A 21,349-nucleotide genomic window follows, 5' to 3' on the forward strand; every position below is an offset into this window, starting at 1 on the left:
ACACGCGAACACCTCAAGTTGTCTGAAGATGCCGCAAGGGCCACAGACAAAGAAATTCAGAAACTAAATGAGACTGCACGTGCTCAGGCTGATATATTGCAACGATTGAAGCGTGAGCAAAATGAACAGTACAGCAGAAGGGCAAATTTGGAAATCGATGGTTTGCCGGTTGCGAATAAGGAAGATTTGAAAAAAAAAATACTAAAGGACCCTGCTGCGAACATTGATTTACCTGAATTTTCTCTTGATGATGACGTCGTTGCTCTCAAGCACCTTTCTGGGAAGACAGATACTATCGCGACGGTCTTGGTTCGTTTCGCAACGATAAGCATGTAGGGATACTGGATCAAAGCTCGTGGAAAAGTTTGACAGCTTTGCGAGTCCAAACTGCTCCCGAAGGTCTACTTCAATGACAATATAACCAAGGCAAATCGGCATCTGCTCTGGCTTGCCAGGGCCGCGGGCAAGCAACACAAGTACAAATTAGCTTGGGTGAGAGGAGGCAAAACCTTCGCTAAGACGGACGAACACTCTCCTCTCATTGGTATTAGGGATGAAGCGCATGTTGAAAAAATGGACTGAATATGAATGCGTCCATTTTACTTGATTTTTCGAGCTTTTAAAGACAGCTTTGGTCCGAATTCTGAATTAAGCTTTATTGTGGTCAATATAAACATACACAGTCTGTGCAAATACTGGGATGAGAATTTTGTAGATGTACTTGTTCTTACCGAAATAAATATTACCGAATTAAGCGCATAGTTATTTGTAATAAAAGGTTGCGGTGCGAAATTTGTGGCTCGTTCGGACCGTCGAAGGGGTGGAATTTCAGATATTGTAATCGAAAAATACATAGTATCATGCGCTGATGTAGATTTGACTCATGCGGAATGCCTGTGTTTAAAGATATGCTTTTTTCAGACTACTCATACTTTGTTATCGATCTACCGGCCTCCTGCAAACAGTGTCAGTCGCTTCATGTTAGAATTGGAAACTGTTTCGAAGCGTTTGACTCATGATGAGGTGTTTTGCCTCACTGGCGATCTAAATATTGACATATTATGACCAGGCAAAATTTAAGCATTATGTTACTTATCTGCCCTCTTTGCTTTTGGCCGAGGAAGCGCGGTCATCCACCTTCACACGTCAAATTGTGAATGGCCGAACAACGGATTCGTGCTTACACCAGAACGCTGTATGGGCGTCTAACCACGACCTATATTCATGCGTGATTACGCAGTCGTTACCAGACCACTGCTTCACTGTGTCGTTCTAGCTTGAGAGGCCCATTTAGCACACCTCGCGGTTGTAAAGTAAATATGTCAAATAAGTCAGTTGCCTTTGTTGATCAATGCAAATTGGACGAGATGATTGACAAGTTCGATTGGTCTTCACTGATTGTTTCCGGGGCGCCCGTGTTGATTTACGAACAATGTTCGCAAATACGCAGTTTTCATGAAGCCCGTGCTCGAATTGTTATAACTAAACAAAGAAGAAATTCCAACTGGCTGAATGGGGGAATCATCAATGCAATCGCCTACCGAGATTTGCAGTAGAAACGGTTTAACTCCAAAGCAATGCTGAGCCTCCCGCTTGCTACAGAATCGCAAGGAATAAAGTGTCGCCCTTATCCGATGCGCAAAACGACGCTACTTTCGACGTCAGTTTCGATTGTCTGTTCGAAATACGGCGAAAACATGGTCACTGATAGACCACCTACGCGTTAAAGACACCGCCAATGCAAAGCTAGCCGGCGCTTTTTGATTTGATCTTGCGCATAAAGCCGCAGTCTTCAATCAACATTTCAGAGGCGTTTCGGGAGCAACCTCAACGGCGCCATCTGGCCTCTCTGAAAAAGTAAGAATGATATCAGGTCCTGCGTTTTTACAGACGATAACGTTTGACGTACTCACTAGAATAGTTGCTGGGTTTAGACAACATACGCCAACTGTTAAGGAGGATGTATCGGTATCTTGGCTCCAACGAAACTTCGACGCGCTATCCGGTATTCTTGTCAAACTTAATGGACTCCTAGAGACAGCTACACTGCCGGCGAAATTAAAAACGGCCATGGTTACGCCATTATTTAAAGGAGGAAAGAAACGTAGTGTGGAGACCGCCGGCCTGTTTCTATCTTGCCTATCATGCCAGAAATAATAGAAAAAAAGTTTCTTAGAAACCATGACTTCATTTCTAGATAAGCGTCAATCACATCAAGCCGTCAGTTTGCTTTCGTCACGGGAAGGGGACCCATTGCTCTGTTCGAAGAATATTCAGACGAATTAAACACAGCTTTAGAACAAAACATGTTTGCATGTGCATTGTTTCTCGATACTTCTAAAGCATTCGGTACTGTGAACCATGAACTCATGCTTGAGAAACAATACCTGCTCAGTTTCAGGGGGACATTTTACCCGTTCCTAAAAGAATATTTGTATGGCCGCTCGCAGGTGATAGCTTCAGATAACTAGTTATTCATTAATAATGAATAACTAGTTTCAGATATTTCACATTCACCTACTTATAAACGGCTTTTCGTCAACTGTATCGAAGTGGTTGATATTTCAGTATGCAGATGATACTGTCCTTTTAACAAAACATGTCTGTTACTCAAGAACAGTTGCATTACTTCAAGAGAGAGTGTATACGATGCAATAACCTGGTTTGCTAAGAACTGTTTGTCAATACACAAAATTTTTATTTTAGAAATCCACTTAAAAGAACTGTTATCAATTTATCAGTTTCTGCACTGTCCTAATTGCCCATCACGTCAGTGTGCTCCCGTAGAACATGTAAACTCTATTAAATACCTAGGTATTTTCTTTGACAGTGACCTCTCATGGAGTAATCAGATGACATATATTTGCGGCAGGTTCAGAAGTGTTTCATCGCTACTTTCTAACATTTTTTATTTATTGATGTATTTATTTATTTATTTATTAGGTAAATACAGAGGAAAATCCCACAATAGTTGATTATAGAAAAAAAGATTACAAGTACAAAGAAGCAAGAACTTTCGAAGAAAGCGTCAAAGGTAGATACGTGGAATTCAATAATTAATAAAAAAATAAGGAAAGATAAGGAAGGAAGGCAACAACATGGCAAAAACACTGCGAAACATGGTATACAAAATAATAAGAATAGTAAATAGAAACTTGGAAAGCGTGGCAAAAATACATAGCATGAAAAAAAGAAAGGAAAAAAAAAGGAACATACTACATAAAAATACAAGCCATAACTTAAAATTCTCGCATAAGAGCAGTGATTATGCAGAACAAGCAAACGCAATATTAATTTATGACATGAAACTTTGAAGTGTGGTAATAAAGTTATTGCTGTCAGTCGTGCTTGTAAGTAATGCGCGTAAGTTATTCCAATCTTTGCTCGTTTGGGGAAGAAATGAATACGAAAAGCCGACGGTGTTGCAGTGCGGAATGTTTACCTTTTGGCGGTGGTCAACGCGAGATGAAATGTATGGTGAAGGTTGAACAAAGATAGAGCGTAAATATGCGTTGTGGTAGTAGATTTTATGACAAAGACATAAGCGGAGGTAGTTTTCTGTGGATTGATAAAAGCGGGAGGTGTAGGGGAGCTTTCATGTTAGTGACACTCGCAGTTCTTTGGTAGTTGGTGACAATCAAACAGGCTGAGCGATTCCGTATTGCCTCTAGAGACTGTATGATGGTGTCATGAACAGGGTCCTATACTGATGATCCGTACTCAAGCTATGGACGAATGTAAGTTGTGTACAATAAGAGTTATAGCGATGATGGTGCTAGAGAAAATTTCCGATGAAAGTATCCCAGTGTACCAGTGGCCTTATAGGTTATGTGATCAATATGAGTTTTCCAGGATAGATTGCGGGCAATGTGAACTCACAAGTATCCGTATGACGTTACGTATTCTAGTTGGATGTTATTTAGCGTATAGGTGGGGCAGATCACGTTAGTACAAGAAATCCTCATAGTCTTACACTTTTTAATGCTTAATTCCATGCGCCACGTACGACACCACTCATTTATGTTATAGAGATCCCCCTGAATTGCTAGAATATCTGAGGAATTAGTTACTTTACGATACAAGGCGCAGTCATCCGCAAATAGACAAATGCTCGAGGAAACGTGAGTGGGCAAGTCATTAATATAAATTAGGGATAATAAAGCACCGAGCACGGACCCTTGCGGGACACCGGAGTGAACTGGAGCTAAAGGTGAGCTAGCGTCATTATTGGCTACAAATTGAACACGTGATGTCAGAAACGCGCGAATCCAATCAATTACGGAAGGGTCTATGTTTAGAACGTTTAATTTATGAAGAAGCAATACATGGTTCACTTTGTTAAACGCTTTAGAAAACTCAGGAAATATACAGTCTGTTAAAAAACCAGTATATAAGTTGGCATGTAGGCCATTAGTGAGGAGGATACGCTGAGTGTCACAGGAGTGTTGTTTTTACGGAATCCATGCTGCATAACTGTGAAGAAGTTGCTATTTTCAAGAAAATTAACTAGATGCGTGTATAATATATGCTCCATAACGTTACATGGTACAGATGTAAGTGAAATAGGTCTATAGTTCTGTGGATCATGGGTTGGTCGAGTTTTGTGGACGGGGATTACTTTGCCAATTTTCCAATCATACGGTAAGGTGTCAGAGTTGCAAGATTGCAAGTAAATACATTCTAGCATGATTGAACAGTATTAAACTGTGTTTTGTAAGAATTTAGTATTTATTTCGTCTACCCAACATGATGCTTTAGGTTTTAATTTCTGTATTATGGCTTTGATACCGGCTGAGTCGAAAACGATGGGATCCATGAAGTGGTAGTTAGTTGAATATATCTCAGGCATCGGATCAGGGATCTGAGGTGATGAGAATGACTGACTGAAGGTATTGTTAATCACAGAGAACACAATAGGCCAGGTACTGGGTCCCCAGAACTTGTCAGCACTGATATTCCAGTTGTATAGCTGTTTCCTCGTATGGTTTCCCAGAAGCGCTCTGGATTAGTCTTCAATAAATTTGGAAGTGTACAATTAAAGAATGAGAATTTGGCTGACCTTGGGGTCCTAAGAAATGAAATTGCTGCGTTTTTATATGCTAGCAAATGTGTCTGTTTTGAGGAATGTTTCGCTGTACGGAATAAAAAATTTTTTCTTGTTCGATAACCGATTCAGATATGTGCTATACCATGGTGTTTTATATCGAAGGGGAACGTGTTTGGTGATTAGCTCACTGATATTATTTTTGAAAATAGACCAGTTAATTTCTACGGAGCGTTGCAGATGAAGTGGTAGGAAAGTGTCTAGAAATGTGCACAGTTCTCTGTCGATGGCTTGATACTTAGATTTTTTATAATCTCGGAACTTTTTCCGCTGTAGGTATGTTTTTTGTTGTGTTGTAAGTGTAAAATGAAAGATATCATGATCACTTAGTCCGGGCATGTGCGTCACCGCAGAAAAGTTATCGGGCGACGACGTTAGAATGAGGTCCAGGAGGGATGATGTGTTTTGAGCTACACGTGTTGGAAGTCTGACGATCTGCGATAAGCCGAAATCGGAGTAAATGGAAGTGAACCGATTGGCCTCGGCCGACATAGGATTAGAAGAGGGATTGGCATCTGACCAAATAATGTTGGGAAAATTAAGATCGCCTAAGAGTATAATTTCAGTTCCAAGGAAACGTATGGTAATCTTATTTAAACAATCATATAAGTCATTGCAAAAGGATGAGTCGCTTGATGGGGATGGGTAGCACACACCTAGTATTATTTTTTTAAACTAATAGTTGCACAACACGAAATTAGCTCTAAATTTGTATCAATGGTCACACAAAAACAATTAATACATTCTTTAATGGCGAGCAGAACGCCACCACCAGTTCTACCTGTTCGGTCACTTCGGTAAACAACATATTGGTTCTCACACTCAAAGAGTTCGGGGTTTGTTATTTTGCTATTTAACTATGTTTCTGTGAGTACAATAATGTCAGCATTACCGTCGTTAACAATAGCACATAATTCATCTTCCTTAGGAAAAAAAACTACGAATGTTAGTAAAAATAACTGAACACCCGCAATCTTTTAAGGCACCTCCCCTCGGATGGCCATAACTTGGCGGTAACGTACGGCGAGAACGAAGAGTTGTCCGGCGTGTATGCGTTCGGCGCATTTCATAAATACTGTCATTGGCTTCGTCATATGCGTAGAATTTCCCATCCAACATTAGTTTTTTATATCGTAGTTTGAAAAACGTGCTTTTCCATTTGCCATATTCTATTAATTTTTTTCCTTATGTTACGAGTTGCTTGGCAGAAATCTTCACTCATTGCTGTGTCCGTGTTTTTTAACAAACCTCGCTTTGAAGAGACGAGCTCCCTGGTTTTATCGGTTTCAAATTTAGTTATTAGTGGTCGAGTTTTCGCTCAATCAAAGCGACCAATTCTATGCGCCCGGCATATGTCAGAACCTGTGATGTCAACCTTCAATGTATTAGTCAGCAGGTTTAGTATCTTGTTTTCTGATTCTGATGAAGTTTCGCCTGCGGTGTCCGGTATTCCATAAAAGATCAGATTGTTTCTTCGAGATCGATCTTCTGCGTCATCAAGACGTGAGTGAAACGCACTCTTGTCTTTTTTGAGGCGCACATTAAATACATTGTTCCCATACCTGTAAAAATCGCTGTCAGGCACGCCTTAGCATAGTGTCTTACATCATGGCATCATATTTTTCGGTTTTTGCTCTTCTCGATGGCAGTCCTGAATTTACAGAATTGTGAAAAAGTATGTTGAAGTCAATTGCGTAATACATCTTCCTCGGCTGGCAATGTGAACTTCTTTATACGTCTGGGCCTTCCCTCATTTAAAACATTGTTCACTCAAACGGTTGTAGCAAGACATTTTTGGAACCCCGATTTCAAACAGGAATATATTGCTCCATCTACCCTAGGGAAAACATTTCGTTCTATAGTACTCCACTCCAACACAAGAGTTGGTAAAGCAGGTAGCTGTGCTTATGTCCCAAGAATATTCAATGACATAACCTGATCATATTTTTACTACAACCACGAAACGAAACTTGAAAAAATTGCTGAAGGCACTATAAGCTATGTGTAACACTAAATACTGCTGTCTTTTTTTCTCGTTTTATTCTTTCTTGCCTTTGTGTTGTCACTTTTTTTTTAATTATAGGGTTTTACGTGCCAAAACCACTTTCTGATTATGAGGCACGCCGTAGTGGGGGACTTCGGAAATTTCGACCACCTGGGGTTCTTTAACGTGCACCTAAATCTAAGTACACGGGTGTTTTCGCATTTCGTTATGTTGTCACTGATTTCAGCTGAGTTTCTGTGTTATTTAAACTTCATTTTCTTGTGATGGACTTCACCAGCTTTTCATTGCTATAGATGTCATTTTGTTTATGTTCGCCGACATTCCGGGCCAAGACCCGCAAGCCACATCGTTGTCTTTGACGGGCCTGCATTCTGATGTGCGAAGATTGTAAGAAGGCAACAATAAATATTATAATTATAATTATAATTATTATTACGCATGCTTCCAACGTTGTACATAGTAGAGGATAATTAGGCGTTTTTTACTTTGACCCAAGTAAGGCACCTGTTGTCTTTCTGAAATTGCATTCTGCTGTGTGCTTCCCCCTACTAGAGTGTGCGTCTGCAGGTTGGGGCAGAATGTGCAAATATAATTCTGAGCTGATGAACGAGCCCAAAATAAGTTATTTATATTCCAGCACCGCTTTTGCCATTCTATCGACCATAGCCCAGCCCTCGCAAATATACAACTCACACCTCTAATATCAAGACGTACTAAATAACATGCATTGTTCCTCGATAAGTTGATCCATGACATTTTAGATTGCATAAAGCTTCTTTATCATGTGCAATTTTCCATGCTACAAAAGCATAGATCGTTTTTTCATGGGTGCAGTCATATTGCGTAGTGTTCCTGTATATGCTCCCGCAGGGAGCAGAGTTGCGCATAGTTCCGCCGCCGTGATCCAGCTCTGCAGCGAAGCCACTCCTCGCGCGCGCAGGAGCCAAATGCTGCGCGGTGTTCCGCCTTTTTCTCTGGTGGTCGCGAGCTACAAGCGCTAATTGTTCGCAGGCGCTTAGCAAAGGGCATTTGTTAATACAGGCTACGCTCGAACGAGTCATTCGTGCAGCCGGAGGGGGTGGGCTTCCAACCAACCGAAACTTTGTATGTACCTATGTAAACACGCATAACAAACACACACACGAACGTACAAATATGGGGTGGGACCGCCTTCGATTCCCCAAAATAATATACTCCCGTGGCTCGAACAGCTCCAAAGTTCGCTCGCAAACGCGCAGTACGTTGCCACAAACAGCGGTGCAATGATTTTCAGCATGCATATGAAGTTGTCTTTTCATGGCTAGAAAGCAAGAAATGTTTTAAAGAGGACACTTAGAGCATTTTGGCTGCCGAAACCAGCCGATTAATGACCGTCGCCAAGAGAGCTATCGTGCCTGCAGTTATGTCAGTGACCGTTAACAGAGCGCCATTTATCACTAACCATCGTTCACAACATCTGCACGTTTTCGATACATGCGGTGCAGACACAGATTTAAGCGCATTTCAAATGTTGACATGTGCACATTTTAAGCAAAGCTTACTTTTATTTACTCTTACTATTTAGTAGTACTTACTATTTAGTAGTGCTTAATATTTAGTAGCAGCAAATCTGCAAATAGAAAGAGATTCAAGATGCAAGAGCTTCTAGCTGCTCCTCTGAACGCACGATCGACGGTCCACTGATTGCAATGGCGATGGTACTGACGGAAACGACGAGTTCGCATGAGTCGGCGATGCGCCCGTAAAGTTGGCTTCGCAGCGGCGCGGATCATTTGACGTCATTTTTCGCGCTCGGCCAATAGCGGTGCGAGCGGCGCCGGAAAAGGTATGCGCAACTCTGCTCCCTGCGGGAGCATATACAGGAACACTAACCGACGCATCACCCACGCGCCCCCTACCGCGATATCCTCATAAGCGAAGCAGTCACGCCACACATCGGTCCGTTTGCACGGTAACGCACGAGGCAGGTTCTCCACGCCAGAGCCAATATATCCCGAAATGATCGCATCAGGGAGTATCGTCAACTTCGGTGGATTTTTCAAGGGGAGGGGAATATAAGGTAAACAAAATCTGCGCATCAAATGAAATCCGCCTGGGAAACAGTGATTAACGCATACGTTTTCCATCCCGTCCCGATGTGTCTGTTTGTTTGCTGCGACGTGCGTAAAAAAGCCCTCCCTCAGTCTGAGATAACGATGGCACAGCAGTAGCAGTCACGCTAAAATGGGGAAGGGTAGGGAAGCAAAGCTTCACTTTAAAACGGTCACCAGCTGTGGACCAAAATGCATAGTTGCGCAGAATGGGGATTGGCGAGGCGTTGGGAGCAAATGTCCGCGCCAGTGTTCTGGCATTCCATCAATGTCTGTGCTATGGAAGGTACTGTAAGCCAACGTCCTACAACTAGAAACTCCTGACGTTACTTAGACCGTGTAAAGAGTATAAGCTTCTGATTACATAGTATTACATAACATGCCAGGCTGCAAGACGGATAGGACCGTGAAACCTTCATGTATTACACAGACATATTCGAGGTGCTGCCTAAGTTAACACATTTGCACAATCAAATAATTTCAAATTAGAAGTCCATTGAAAATTTTTATTCAACGCATAGAAAGGGTTGCTCGTGTTCAGCACTACAGACGCCGCCTGATTAGTGCTATTTGCTGCTGTTATTCTCCTTTGTGCTATGTACGAAGTGTCACGAAAGAGGCAACGGTAATTTATATAAAAAAATTAGATAAGGCTCTATTGTGCGAGTGACCCTTCGGTTACAAACATAAGTAATGAAGTTCGCAGTTCAAACCTGCACATGTAGGGGGAAACTAAGTGCTTTCTCGCGTCAGGATGGGCTGCACCAGCTTTCCTGCTATGTTAACGGCTGTTATGCATATGTAAAGGTATTTGGGGCGGCGAGAACATTAAATATACGGTTCTTTAGCTATGCTGTGATTACCGCGGACTTGTTCGCGCAATTTTTTTTTTTTTTTTTCTGGAATGAATGTTAGTTGCGTGGTCGAGCCGTAATAGCAAGCCTCAAACTACAGAATTCTTGTTCGACTGCACCCGAGGTATTTTCTACCGGAACCTAATCAGCCAAATTCTTGCTTTCTTATTGTTCTTGATAGATGATTGGATCAAATGCACAGCTTCACTTGATGTGTTCATCATATAACAAAAAAGTTTTGTAGATTCGAGGCTTGCACTAGAAGACATCTGCGAAATTTATTAGTGTAACAACAGTGGTATGGCTTCGTCTGGTTAATTAGACAGTACTATACTAAAGCACTGCCTAATTACCCCTCCTACTGCATCCAATATGCTTCAGATATTTGCTTTTGCAACATGACGTTAAACGAGAGGATAAATCTCGGCCGGTGTACTGTAACGATTCGTTTTTTTTTTTCGATTCTCTTCCTTTCTTGTCATTCCCGACTGGCTTAACGCGGTGATAACTTCGTCGGAGCGCGTCTAGGAACGCTGATGAATCCCCAAAAGGAATAGCATATGAACTAAATCGTCGCACTATCTCGACCTTGTTACGCGCGAGTAGATTCACATCATGGTCTATTACAAATAATGATAACAATGCAATCGTACGTTTATGCTGCATTTAAACGCATTTATTCGATGCCATGTAGTTACTCGTAAAACATTCATCTATGAGCAATAAAATGATGCCAGACAGCAGGTCGAATAGGCACATTTTACTGTTGTAACGCACCGCACAATAACTGCGACAACAAATGCGTCACTGATACAGCATACGGCATGCCTGAACAACTTTCCGCAAGATGTGGCAGAGCCGAATGCGGTAATGACGAGGTGTGTTCGTGACGATCGTGTATTCAGAACTTCGAACAGTCTTATCTAGCTGTGAAACAGGCCGATCGTACTTATTCATGGGTTCGTGTGACGTCCATTGGTGTGTTTTTTTGTGTGTGTGCTTGTGAACATCAATAAGCCTTTCGATTGTTTTGAGATGCGATCTTCTCGAGCAATCAAACAATCAACTTCATTTTTCTACTATATGCTATGAACGACCTCCAGGGCTAAAAATAGCTTCACTTGTTCGAGGAGGTGCTCTAAGCGACAGCGCCGGCATTTTCCGCACTCTTGAAGGCCAAACAAACTGAAATCTTCAAATATCAAGCGTACAACACTAATAATTATATTAAAGAAGCGTAGCACGAGAAATTTCGGCATACTTTCTCAGTGGGCAACAATGATGATACCTGACGTTTAATATTGTAACGGCGCTTCTCTACACACGAAGAAAGGGAGAAGAAGCGGAGAAAGAAGAAGAAGAAGAGTAGGACTTCGCTTCCTGGTCCGGCGGCCTCACCTGGTCCAGTGAATTAAAGCCGAGACTTTTAAACGAGCGCCTCCCACCTCGCAACACTTTTGGCACGGGCGCTGGCGGACGCTGCTCGAACGGCCCCACATTCACGGACGAGCGTACGCCCAGTATTCATCGGAGACCAGCACGACATCCCCGTGGTTGAAGAAAGCACAGCGTGGACCCTGTCGCGTAGCCTGGGTAGAACTGTTGCGGAGGTCGTCCGTCGGCATCCAGGTGTAGAAGGCCGTCAAGACGCTACCCGCAAAGTGAATCGGGAAGATGCCGCCGAGACGACTCAAGACGCCGACGCAGGTGAGCGTGCCGTCTACCTCGCGTATGCTCATTCGGAGTCAGGCAAAAAGATTCGCTTCGAGGCAGCTCAACCTGAATGTGACCGCCAGGCTAGCGTCACCGAACGGGCCTAGCGTTCGGATGCCCCGAGCCAGGAGGACCGGCGGTTCACCGACAGGGGACGTACTAACCGCGTCCAAAAGTGAGGCCAACGCAAGGGCTCTTCGTCGCAATTCATCAGGCACAGTGAGATGGCGAAATCCCAGAAAGCGACGTCGAGCGATTTGTGAGTCCTTGTTCAGAAGTGACGGCGATAATAAGAAGGTCATGGGAATAAAGGGAAGAAATTCCTACGACAAATTCGGCGGCCGCAAGCACAGGTCCACGAGCTGCCAATCACCGACCATTACGTCCTCTCGCAATGAGTCGAACGCCTTCTGGAACCAGACAGGAAGTTGCCGCCAGTCTACACCCCGGGCCAGTGCCAATGAAAGCGGCAACAAGAGGAAGGGGGGCTGTGAAAAGACACGAAGCAAGCGTCGTTCGCTACGCGTCTACTTAGTGGGGATCGAGTCACATGGCAGCCTGCTCGTCGGCAAGCGACACTTGAACATGCAACGTTACCTGTGCACAAGCACACCCATCAGCCGCGGCAAGAAAAAGCTACAGGCGCGGACACATCCTGAGACCACAGTAGACAGCGCTGATGGAAAAGGAAAGCGCTACAGTACTGCACCTAGATGGCTTACAGCTCGGATAACAAATGCTGAGGGAAGTGTAAGAAAGCACAACGGATGCAGGAGGAGGGTCCTGACAGAGTCTGCGACTAGGACAATGGGATTAGTACATCAACCGGATCAACAATTTAGCGAAGCCAACCCACGTTTTCTTGCGACTGGACATTCGCCGCCATTGGGCTTCCGCTGTGTGCTGTTCTGGGACCGCGCCTGATCAGCAAGACGCTGGTCTCTTGAAGTTTTGCACCGCTAACCTGCTTGCACTGTATAAATAGTTATTATCGTTTGCTGTCTTCTTCGTCGTGTATGCAGACGTGTCCTTACGATATTATCGATGGCGTAATAATATAGCAGTAAGGAATATTTGAATTGTCGAGCACCATCTATCGACTTACAGAAAAGTGTCATACGCCATCCCGTCTAAGGCAGGAGAAAACGAAACTACTCCCTCTACAGCGTAGCTATATGCGCGCACAGCTGCTGTTTGCACCCTTGTTTTGTGGAGTCATCCTAATTCTATTCATTGCTAGTTTCGAAGCATATGGTTCGTGATAACGCGGGCAGGAATTTAGGGGTGCTGTAACGTAAACGTGTAAACGTGTAACGTATAACGTGTTTACAGGAAGTATTCAGAGACCTGGATTGGGAAGAATTGGGGATAAGAGTTAATGGAGAATACCTTAGTAACTTGCGATTCGCTGATGATATTGCCTTGCTTTATAACTCAGGGGACCAATTGCAATGCATGCTCACTGATCTGGAGAGGCAAAGCAGAAGGGTGGGTCTAAAAATTAATCTGCAGAAAACTAAAGTAATGTTTAACAGTCTCGGTAGAGAACAGCAGTTTACGATAGGTAGCGAGGCACTGGAAGTGGTAAGGTAATACATCTACTTATGGCAGGTGGTGACCGCGGATCCGGATCATGAGACAAATAATCAGAAGAATAAGATTGGGCTGGGGTGCGTTTGGCAGACATTCTCAGATCATAAACAGCAGGTTGCCATTATCCCTCAAGAGAAAAGTGTATAACAGCTGTGTCTTACCAGAACTCACGTACGGGGCAGAAACCTGGAGGCTTACGAAAAGTGTCCTACTTAAATTGATGATGCAATGAGTTATGGAAAGAAGAATGATGGGTGTAACGTTAAGGGATAAGAAAAGAGCAGATTGGCTGAGGGAACAAACCCGAGTTAATGGTATCTTAGTTGAAATCAAGAAAAAGAAATGGGCATGGGCAGGACATGTAATGAGGAGGGAAGATAACCGATGGTCATTAAGGGTTACGTACGGACTGGATTCCAAGGGAAGGGAAGCGTAGCAGGGGCCGGCAGAAAGTTCGGTGGGCGGATGAGATTAAGAAGTTTACAGGGACGACGTGGCCACAATTAGTACATGACCGGGGTAGTTGGAGAAGTATGGGAGAGGCCTTTGCCCTGCAGTGGGCCTAACAAGGCTGATGATAACGTAAAACTATTCCAAACTTTTCTATTCCAATTCTGCAATCAGCCCTCCGCGATTGGTCAAAAACTTTTTTGGACCACCCCCACTTCACCTATCCGTCACGCGACGTAACGAAAACCGCGATAGCTCCCCATCTGATATAATGTGTTCGCACGGATCATTCATGATTTGAGCGCGCAAAAGAAAAATAGTTATTTCTGATTCGACGCCTCTTCGTCATTAGCCCTCGGCTATTGGTCAAAAGTTTTAGGGCTGCGCCCACTTCACTAGCCTCTCACGCGACGTCACAAAACCGCAAAAACTCACCGCGTCAAACTGACGTGTACGTGATAAAGATGCATTAATATGCCGAACAAAACTGAATTTTCATCTGAATAACCGCACGCTGCCCCGTTCTGAAAGGAATAAATGATGGCTGCCGCCGATCGATCAGGCGCCGGCTACTCGAACCTGCCGGAGAGCATGGGTTTATTTGCGTGTAATAAAACATTTTGCGTGGCCGTGTAATGTTTTCGAGCACTTTCGGCACGTTTACGACCTCGTTCTGCCAACTCTTATTTGCTGAGGATTCGTTTTAGCGTCATTCTTAAGCTTCCGTTGCATGCTGCCGCGATTGTCGACGAGCCACCGCAAACTAAGTAAGGGAAAGTGGACCAACCGCAGATGCCGGCACCACCCTTTTCATCCGGTTATGAACTTTCAGTGCTGTGGCTCGGCCCTATCGAATCCCTCTCCACTTGAGCGTGCTCTTCGCCTCTTGTAAGCCTGTTGGATAAGGCAAGCGGCTCGGTGCAGGAAATGTTATTCGTTTTTCAAGCAAACAAAAGTGAACTCCAATGAACGAGGAGAGCGTTTGATTGGTCTGTTCAGACAACCCTGCAGGTGACCGCCTGATGCTTGCGTCGGCGGTTACGCAAATTTGACGTCAGGAGATTGGAATAAAAACATATTGGAATAGTTTTACGTTTTAGGGCCTTGGGCTTCCCTTTTTGGAAATAGGCGTAACAAAGCGAGCGCATAAAATAAAATCCGTCAGCTAAACAGTGACTAATGCAGACTTCTTCCATATTGTCTCCTCATGTCTGTCTGTTTTCTGCGAAATGTAGAAAAAAAGTCTTCCGTCCCTCCAATAACATGCTCCAGCAGAACCAATCTTGCGTTTATATTTTCAGGTCGAACTTGGGAGAGGGAAGGCGAAGAAACCAGCTAAGGAAAAGGGGGCGTTCTTTCAAGCGGAGGGGCGGAAGCGGGGAGAGGGGAGGGGTATTCGGGCCAGGAGCCAACAGCACTTTTTATAGACTGGCATGCGACGCGAAGCCAATGCGTCGCTTCGCGTCAGTTGGAGGAAAGGGCACGCAACTATATGACCAGGGTGTAAGAACAATATGTAGAGAATGTATTACACCGTACACAGGACACAAGCTCAGACGTGCGCCGACGCTGGATCCTCGGCGGGGGCGCAGTGTTCTTTGACCATTTTGTATTCAACCATCCAAGTCCGGTCAAAAACAGCCTACTGTAGACTGGGCTGGAAGCAATAGGTTAGTGATCTCTGTGCTCTTTTAGATATAGAAGGCATGTTTGACTAATGAATGTAAGCCTGCCGTAACAGTATTTTTTTTTTGCCTTTGATGTAACACTGGTGCACCAGATATCGACATCAGCGCTCGTGCTTGCATTCGGTGCCCGCGTCGTCGTCTGTCCACAAGATCGCTTTGCTACACCTGCACGACCGTGTCATGCCTTATCAAAAGCTGTCGTATCATTTCATCTTTGGTGGATCATTGCGCAACCAACTATGCAAAAATTAAGTGTGCAAAGTGCAATTGAAAAATCTTTGTTCGAAATATAATTATACTTGTTGGTATAGAAACGACACGCGAAAAAGTAGGCTCTCTGAAAATCAGGCAAAGAAATTGAGACGCCTGTGGCGCACAAAAAACGTCTAGAACAGCTAAACGTTACTACAATCATAGCTTGTACCTTCCTAATTCCTTTCTTTTGTGTGCGTGTGCGCGTGTGCGCGTGTGCGTGCGTGTGCGTGTGCGCGTGTGCGTGCGTGTGCGCGTGTGCATGTGCGTGTGTGTGTGTGTGCGTGCACGTGCGCGCGTGTGTGTGTGTGTGTGTGTGTGTGTGTGCGTGCGCGTGTGTGTGCGTGTGCGCGTGTGCGCGTGTGTGCGCGTGTGCGTGGTGCGCGTGTGTGCGTGTGCGCGTGTGCGTGTGCGCGTGTGCGTGTGCGCGTGCGCGTGTGCGCGTGCGCGTGTGCGCGTGCGCGTGTGCGCGTGTGTGCGTGTACGCGTGTGCGCGTGTGCGTGTGCGCGTGTGCGTGTGCGCGTGCGCGTGTGAGCGTGTGCGCGTGTGCGTGTGCGCGTGTGTGCGTGTGCGCGTGTGCGCGTGTGCGTGTGCGCGTGTGCGCGTGTGCGTGTGCGCGTGTGTGCGTGTGCGCGTGTGCGCGTGTGCGTGTGCGCGTGTGTGCGTGTGCGCGTGTGCGTGTGCGCGTGCGCGTGTGCGCGTGTGCGCGTGTGCGTGTGCGCGTGTGCGCGTGTGCGCGTGTGCGTGTGCGCGTGTGCGCGTGTGTGCGTGTGCGCGTGCGCGTGTGCGCGTGTGCGCGTGTGCGTGTGCGCGTGTGTGCGTGTGCGCGTGTGCGCGTGTGCGTGTGCGCGTGTGCGTGTGCGCGTGTGCGTGTGCGCGTGCGCGTGTGCGCGTGCGCGTGCGCGCGTGTGTGCGTGTGCGTGCGTGCGTGCGTGCGTGTGCGTGCGTGCGTGCGTGCGTGCGTGCGCGTGTGTGCGTGTGCGTGTGCGTGCGTGTGTGTGTGTGTGTGTGTGTGTGTGTGTGTGTGTGTGTGTGTGTGTGTGTAACCTCGCCTATGGGGCACCTACAGGTTGCTTTGACGCATGAGCACTGAATCGGGAGGCCTTCACTTTGAGCAGCTGGTGTATGGCTAGACAAGTTTTTACTTTGTGAAAGCCATGTTCTATTGTAACTTTTTGTACTACAAAAATACTGCAACCTTGTGAATCCGAGGGTTTTAATAATAATTGGTTGCCCTTTGCCAAGTCGTACTATTGAATCACTTGTTCAAATGTAAAGGGCAGCTCGTTTGCATAATATCAAAAACAAATATAAACCGGTTATTTTCCGAATTCACTCATTTGAAGTCACCACACACATAAAAACATATAATAAAAAATGCCACTTTGTTCATTGTTTTTAGCCTACTATGATGTTTTGATTGAGGAAGACATTCAATTTGTTCTTCGAGGTACGGAATAATTGATCTGCCATATAACTTGATTGCACAGCACGGGAGATGGTAGCCAACCTTTATAAAACCTCAGAAAAATATAATACCACAATGCATACTATTAATCACATAGCGTTTTATTGCACTTTATTAATTTATGCTTTAGAACATTTTCACGTAATAACAATGTTGCTCGAAAGCTACTGTACCATAAAAATATACAATTACCCATATTGAAAAAACTCCATTGCAATAATAATAATAATAATAATATTAATAATAATAATAATAATAATAATAATAATAATAATAATTCAATAAAATGTTTATTATAGTGCCCAGGTGGACTTGAAGAGTAACATGCGCGGAAAGAATGTGCAGAGAAGACAAATATGGTAGGCAAAACTATGTGAGATAGAGGAACAAATGGGGAAACAGAAAACAAGGAAGCGTAAAATAGAGTTGATCGTACAACATTATTATCTACATATAAGTAAAACACAGGAAATTAACCATGAGTTACGTAAGTACAGGTAAAATACGTATTACATGTTTTGGGAGTCGAGCCGTGTGTAGGACAGTCTTTAATGCAACAAGGTCAGGCGGAGCTTGTGGAATGTTGCTAGCTTTACTTTTGCGGCACGAAAAATCGCACATAATCGAGACTTAAGCTTTGAGCACTGTATAATGCCATAGACCACCTTATAGAGGAACAAAAGGCATGACTTAATCAGTCTTCATTTTAGATGTGGGAGTTGAAGTATACTGCAGAGGGTTGGACGGTGATCGCCAGAACGGGAAAAATGGGGCTTGAAAATAAATATCAATTTATTCTGGACGCACTCGAAGAGGTCGAAGTTATATCTGCACGTTGCACCCCAAACTTCTGAGGCATACTTTAGTCGGGAAACGCACACAGCAGAACCCAAATTCAGAGAAGGAACAAGCGATTGGAAGTCCTGTAATATACGACAAACGATTCCAAGAGCGTGAAGGACACGTTTTTGCGTATATTAATAGCGGAAAAAGATGCTTAGCGTTTTGTCGAAGTATGCACCAAGATCTTTCTTTCATTTTATTGACCCTGCGCAGTGGAGCATCTCGAAGGGTGTGTGAAAATTGCACATGGTGTATTTGCCGCGTATAACTTAATACTCTAATTTTGGAAGCATTTAATCGTAGGGTATTGTTTGTACACCACTTTAAGTAAGTTTCGCGAATACCGATTTTAACAGAGCATAATATGTGTACACGAAAAGAATACAAAACAAAAGTGCTGAAACAGAGAAAGGATCAGAGAAGGGCGGCACACACAACAGATATGAGAGTTTTTGTTCATTTATTGAAATTCCTCTGCGATAATAATAATAATAATAATAATAATAATAATAATAATAATAATAATAATAGTGAGAACTTGTCCCTTTAGACAGCTCGCTAGGCTAAACGAGACGGCTGACACCAGTATGCTAGAGTCTGATAGCCAGCGATATAGAGCAAAAGTTTGCAAAGTGCAAGACACACACACGCGCGCGCGCGCACGCACGCACGCACGCACGCACGCACATGCGCGCGCACACACACACACACTTGCCCACTCGCGTAGCACGTTACACAGACATACAAGGCAAGAACGGGGCAGTCGACGGCCGCACAGTGCGCTGATTTAGTGTTCCCAGGGCGTGAGATGGCGCGCGCTAGGAGCGCCAGTTCAGTCTGGTCGGATGGAGTCCGAATGGCCCCGAGTTGGGGGGGGGGGGGGTGGGGGGAGAAAGTTCTGTATGCCAGATATAAGCATGGCGTTTCTCTGTCGGGCAGTGCTGACGTGACGGGACTAAGGCGGTCCTGACAGCTTGTTCAGACAGACTAAAGAAGAAAGATTAGTGCTGTCCAGAGAGCCGTCAGGCACCCTGCAGAGTACACTGACTCGTACAACATCACGCCAGTGTTGCATGGTGTTCCACTTGAGGGCGCTGAGGCGATCCGCCTAGGTTGGCACGAGGTAGCAGCCACCGTAAAGCCAGGAGTAGAGAATGCGTGCTGACCGGCGCTGAGCATTCTCGAGTTCGTCAGCGAAGCGAGTTTGATACGGGGACTGCTGGGAAACGTGCAATGTGTTTAGCTCCATGACAAGAAAAATTATTTTTTCTGTATTAGCACTTATGTTTCAGCCGTAAGAAAGAGAAGCAGGAGGGGCCATTCTAGGACTCGGGCCTGCCAGATCATAACTGAGCAGAGTCTCAATAAAGTTGTTACCACCACCAGACAAGAGGCCATTCCGCCGATTGCTTGATCGCTTGCCTTCGAGAGTGGGCCATACCCACTATGGTGGATTGGCCGAAAACTGGGTGATTTGTGAGAAATGATTATAAATAATCTTAATATAAGCACCATAAAGAAATTTTGGATAACTGCAAAGAATACATTTAGATAAAATATAAGAATTTAGCAAGGAAATCGTCCTGATTCAATTATATATCTCATGACAACTGCACCAAGATCTCTATAATAATGTCCCAGAGAAGAGGCTCCGAAATATAGAATATTGGGAATCGTTATATTCACTCGGGTGCCATGAAATTTTCCTTCTAAAGTATGTTTTCCTAATGATCAAAAACGGCGATATGACAGGAAGAAGTGTTCTATTGTTTCGTCCTCACCACAGTATGAGCACACAGAGGTAGGGCGCCACACCAGATCGACGCAAATTATAGTTTAACACAAGTATTCGACATCCGAATTTGGTAAACCGGACTTCAACTTTTGTATTGCGGCAGAAATTTCTACTCCAGGAGAGTAGGAGGTGTCGGTGATCAGTTAAATTTGTTAATGATAGGCTCCGAGAGTCTCACATGACTACCCGTCTCCTGAACCTAGTAGCAGTTATGAAAGCTGATACAGGAATGATCTGGACAATTGGACCACTAAGGGCAGCTCTCGCCAAGGTGTCTGCTAATTCATTTGTAACTAATCCTCTGTGACCAGGTACCCATACCAATCTAATTAGTGTTAAGTGAGGGAATTCTAGACAATAAAATGTACGTGAAATATGCGAGCCACTATTTGCAGTAAGAGGTGAACATAAAGATGCTTGCTTTCCTTCTGCCTCGTCTTCCTATCTTCTCTTATCATTGCCCGCGCTGCATTTACATCCTTTACATTCGGCCACGCAGCAAGTTTTGGGCACGGCTTGAAACTTGATGCGCAACAACTTGGCCACAACTTCAGTAAAATAATTGGGGATATAAACCATGCTCGAACAATCCATAGAAGTCGGGTTGTCGCCGGTGAGGCATATGGCGCACAGATAGCTTCTCTGCTGGTCGCCACTGAGTGTTGCACTCTGTTCGCAGTTGGAACAGCAGTGCAGAAGATCCTGGGCACTGAACATTGGCAGGCAGAACTCACGTGCCATGCAAACAGTCTTCTCAGCCGCTGCATGCATCTTCGCAACATTTCCGCGGACAAACAACTGCTATTTGTCACGTTCAAGCCACCCGAGCTCGACAAAATGTCGCGAGCTGCTAAGCCATCAATGTCCAAATGTGGAGCAGAAGCTAGGACGTCAATCAGGGACTACATGCCCACAGACTGGTGATAAGCTGGCGTGATATTTTCCTTGCTCTAAGCAGGGGGAAGTTTGCATTTGCACTGAAGAAGCCCGTCATATTTTGCGCGTATTATAGGAAAACTTGGGCTGCGTGGGCAGGTCGCTGATAATATTTACATTAGCCACGTTGCTCGCATTTGTTGCATTCAGTGAGACGTCACTCAGTAGAGGGTGAATGTCTGCGCATTCGGCCAACGACTGCACTGAACTGCGAGGATGTGGCTCCGACGGAACAGGGCATGTCTCCTTGCGTATCCTGTTTACTTCACCATCGTAAGAGAGAGAAGCAGACAAGTGGCCATTCCTCCGGATGCTTGCTTTACTTCGGCCTCGCAGCCCTCTTTTCCTTTCTCACTGACTTTGCAGCCGTGTGCACTTCACCGTTTACACAACATATTTATTTCAAGCGTCTATGCTGTATATCATCAAAATGTTACAGTGGAAGTGTTAACTCAATAATTAAACACATGCAATCTGCGAAAATGCATTATCAACTTGATTTTGACTTGATCTTTTCCTTGACTGTAGTTTATATACATGTCACAGAGAGAAACATT

At 44.6% G+C, this 21,349-nt stretch overlaps 1 protein-coding gene across 2 annotated transcripts in view; it reads right to left on the reverse strand.

Moving 5' to 3' along the window:
- The window catches only part of LOC126540648 (mite allergen Lep d 7-like), an 89,771-nt gene that overhangs the window by 61,680 nt on the left and 6,742 nt on the right, over positions 1-21,349 (reverse strand). The window lies entirely within an intron of this gene.

The sequence above is a fragment of the Dermacentor andersoni genome, chromosome 2 (genome assembly GCF_023375885.2).
Source record: "Dermacentor andersoni chromosome 2, qqDerAnde1_hic_scaffold, whole genome shotgun sequence".
Taxonomy (NCBI): Eukaryota; Metazoa; Arthropoda; class Arachnida; order Ixodida; family Ixodidae; genus Dermacentor; species Dermacentor andersoni.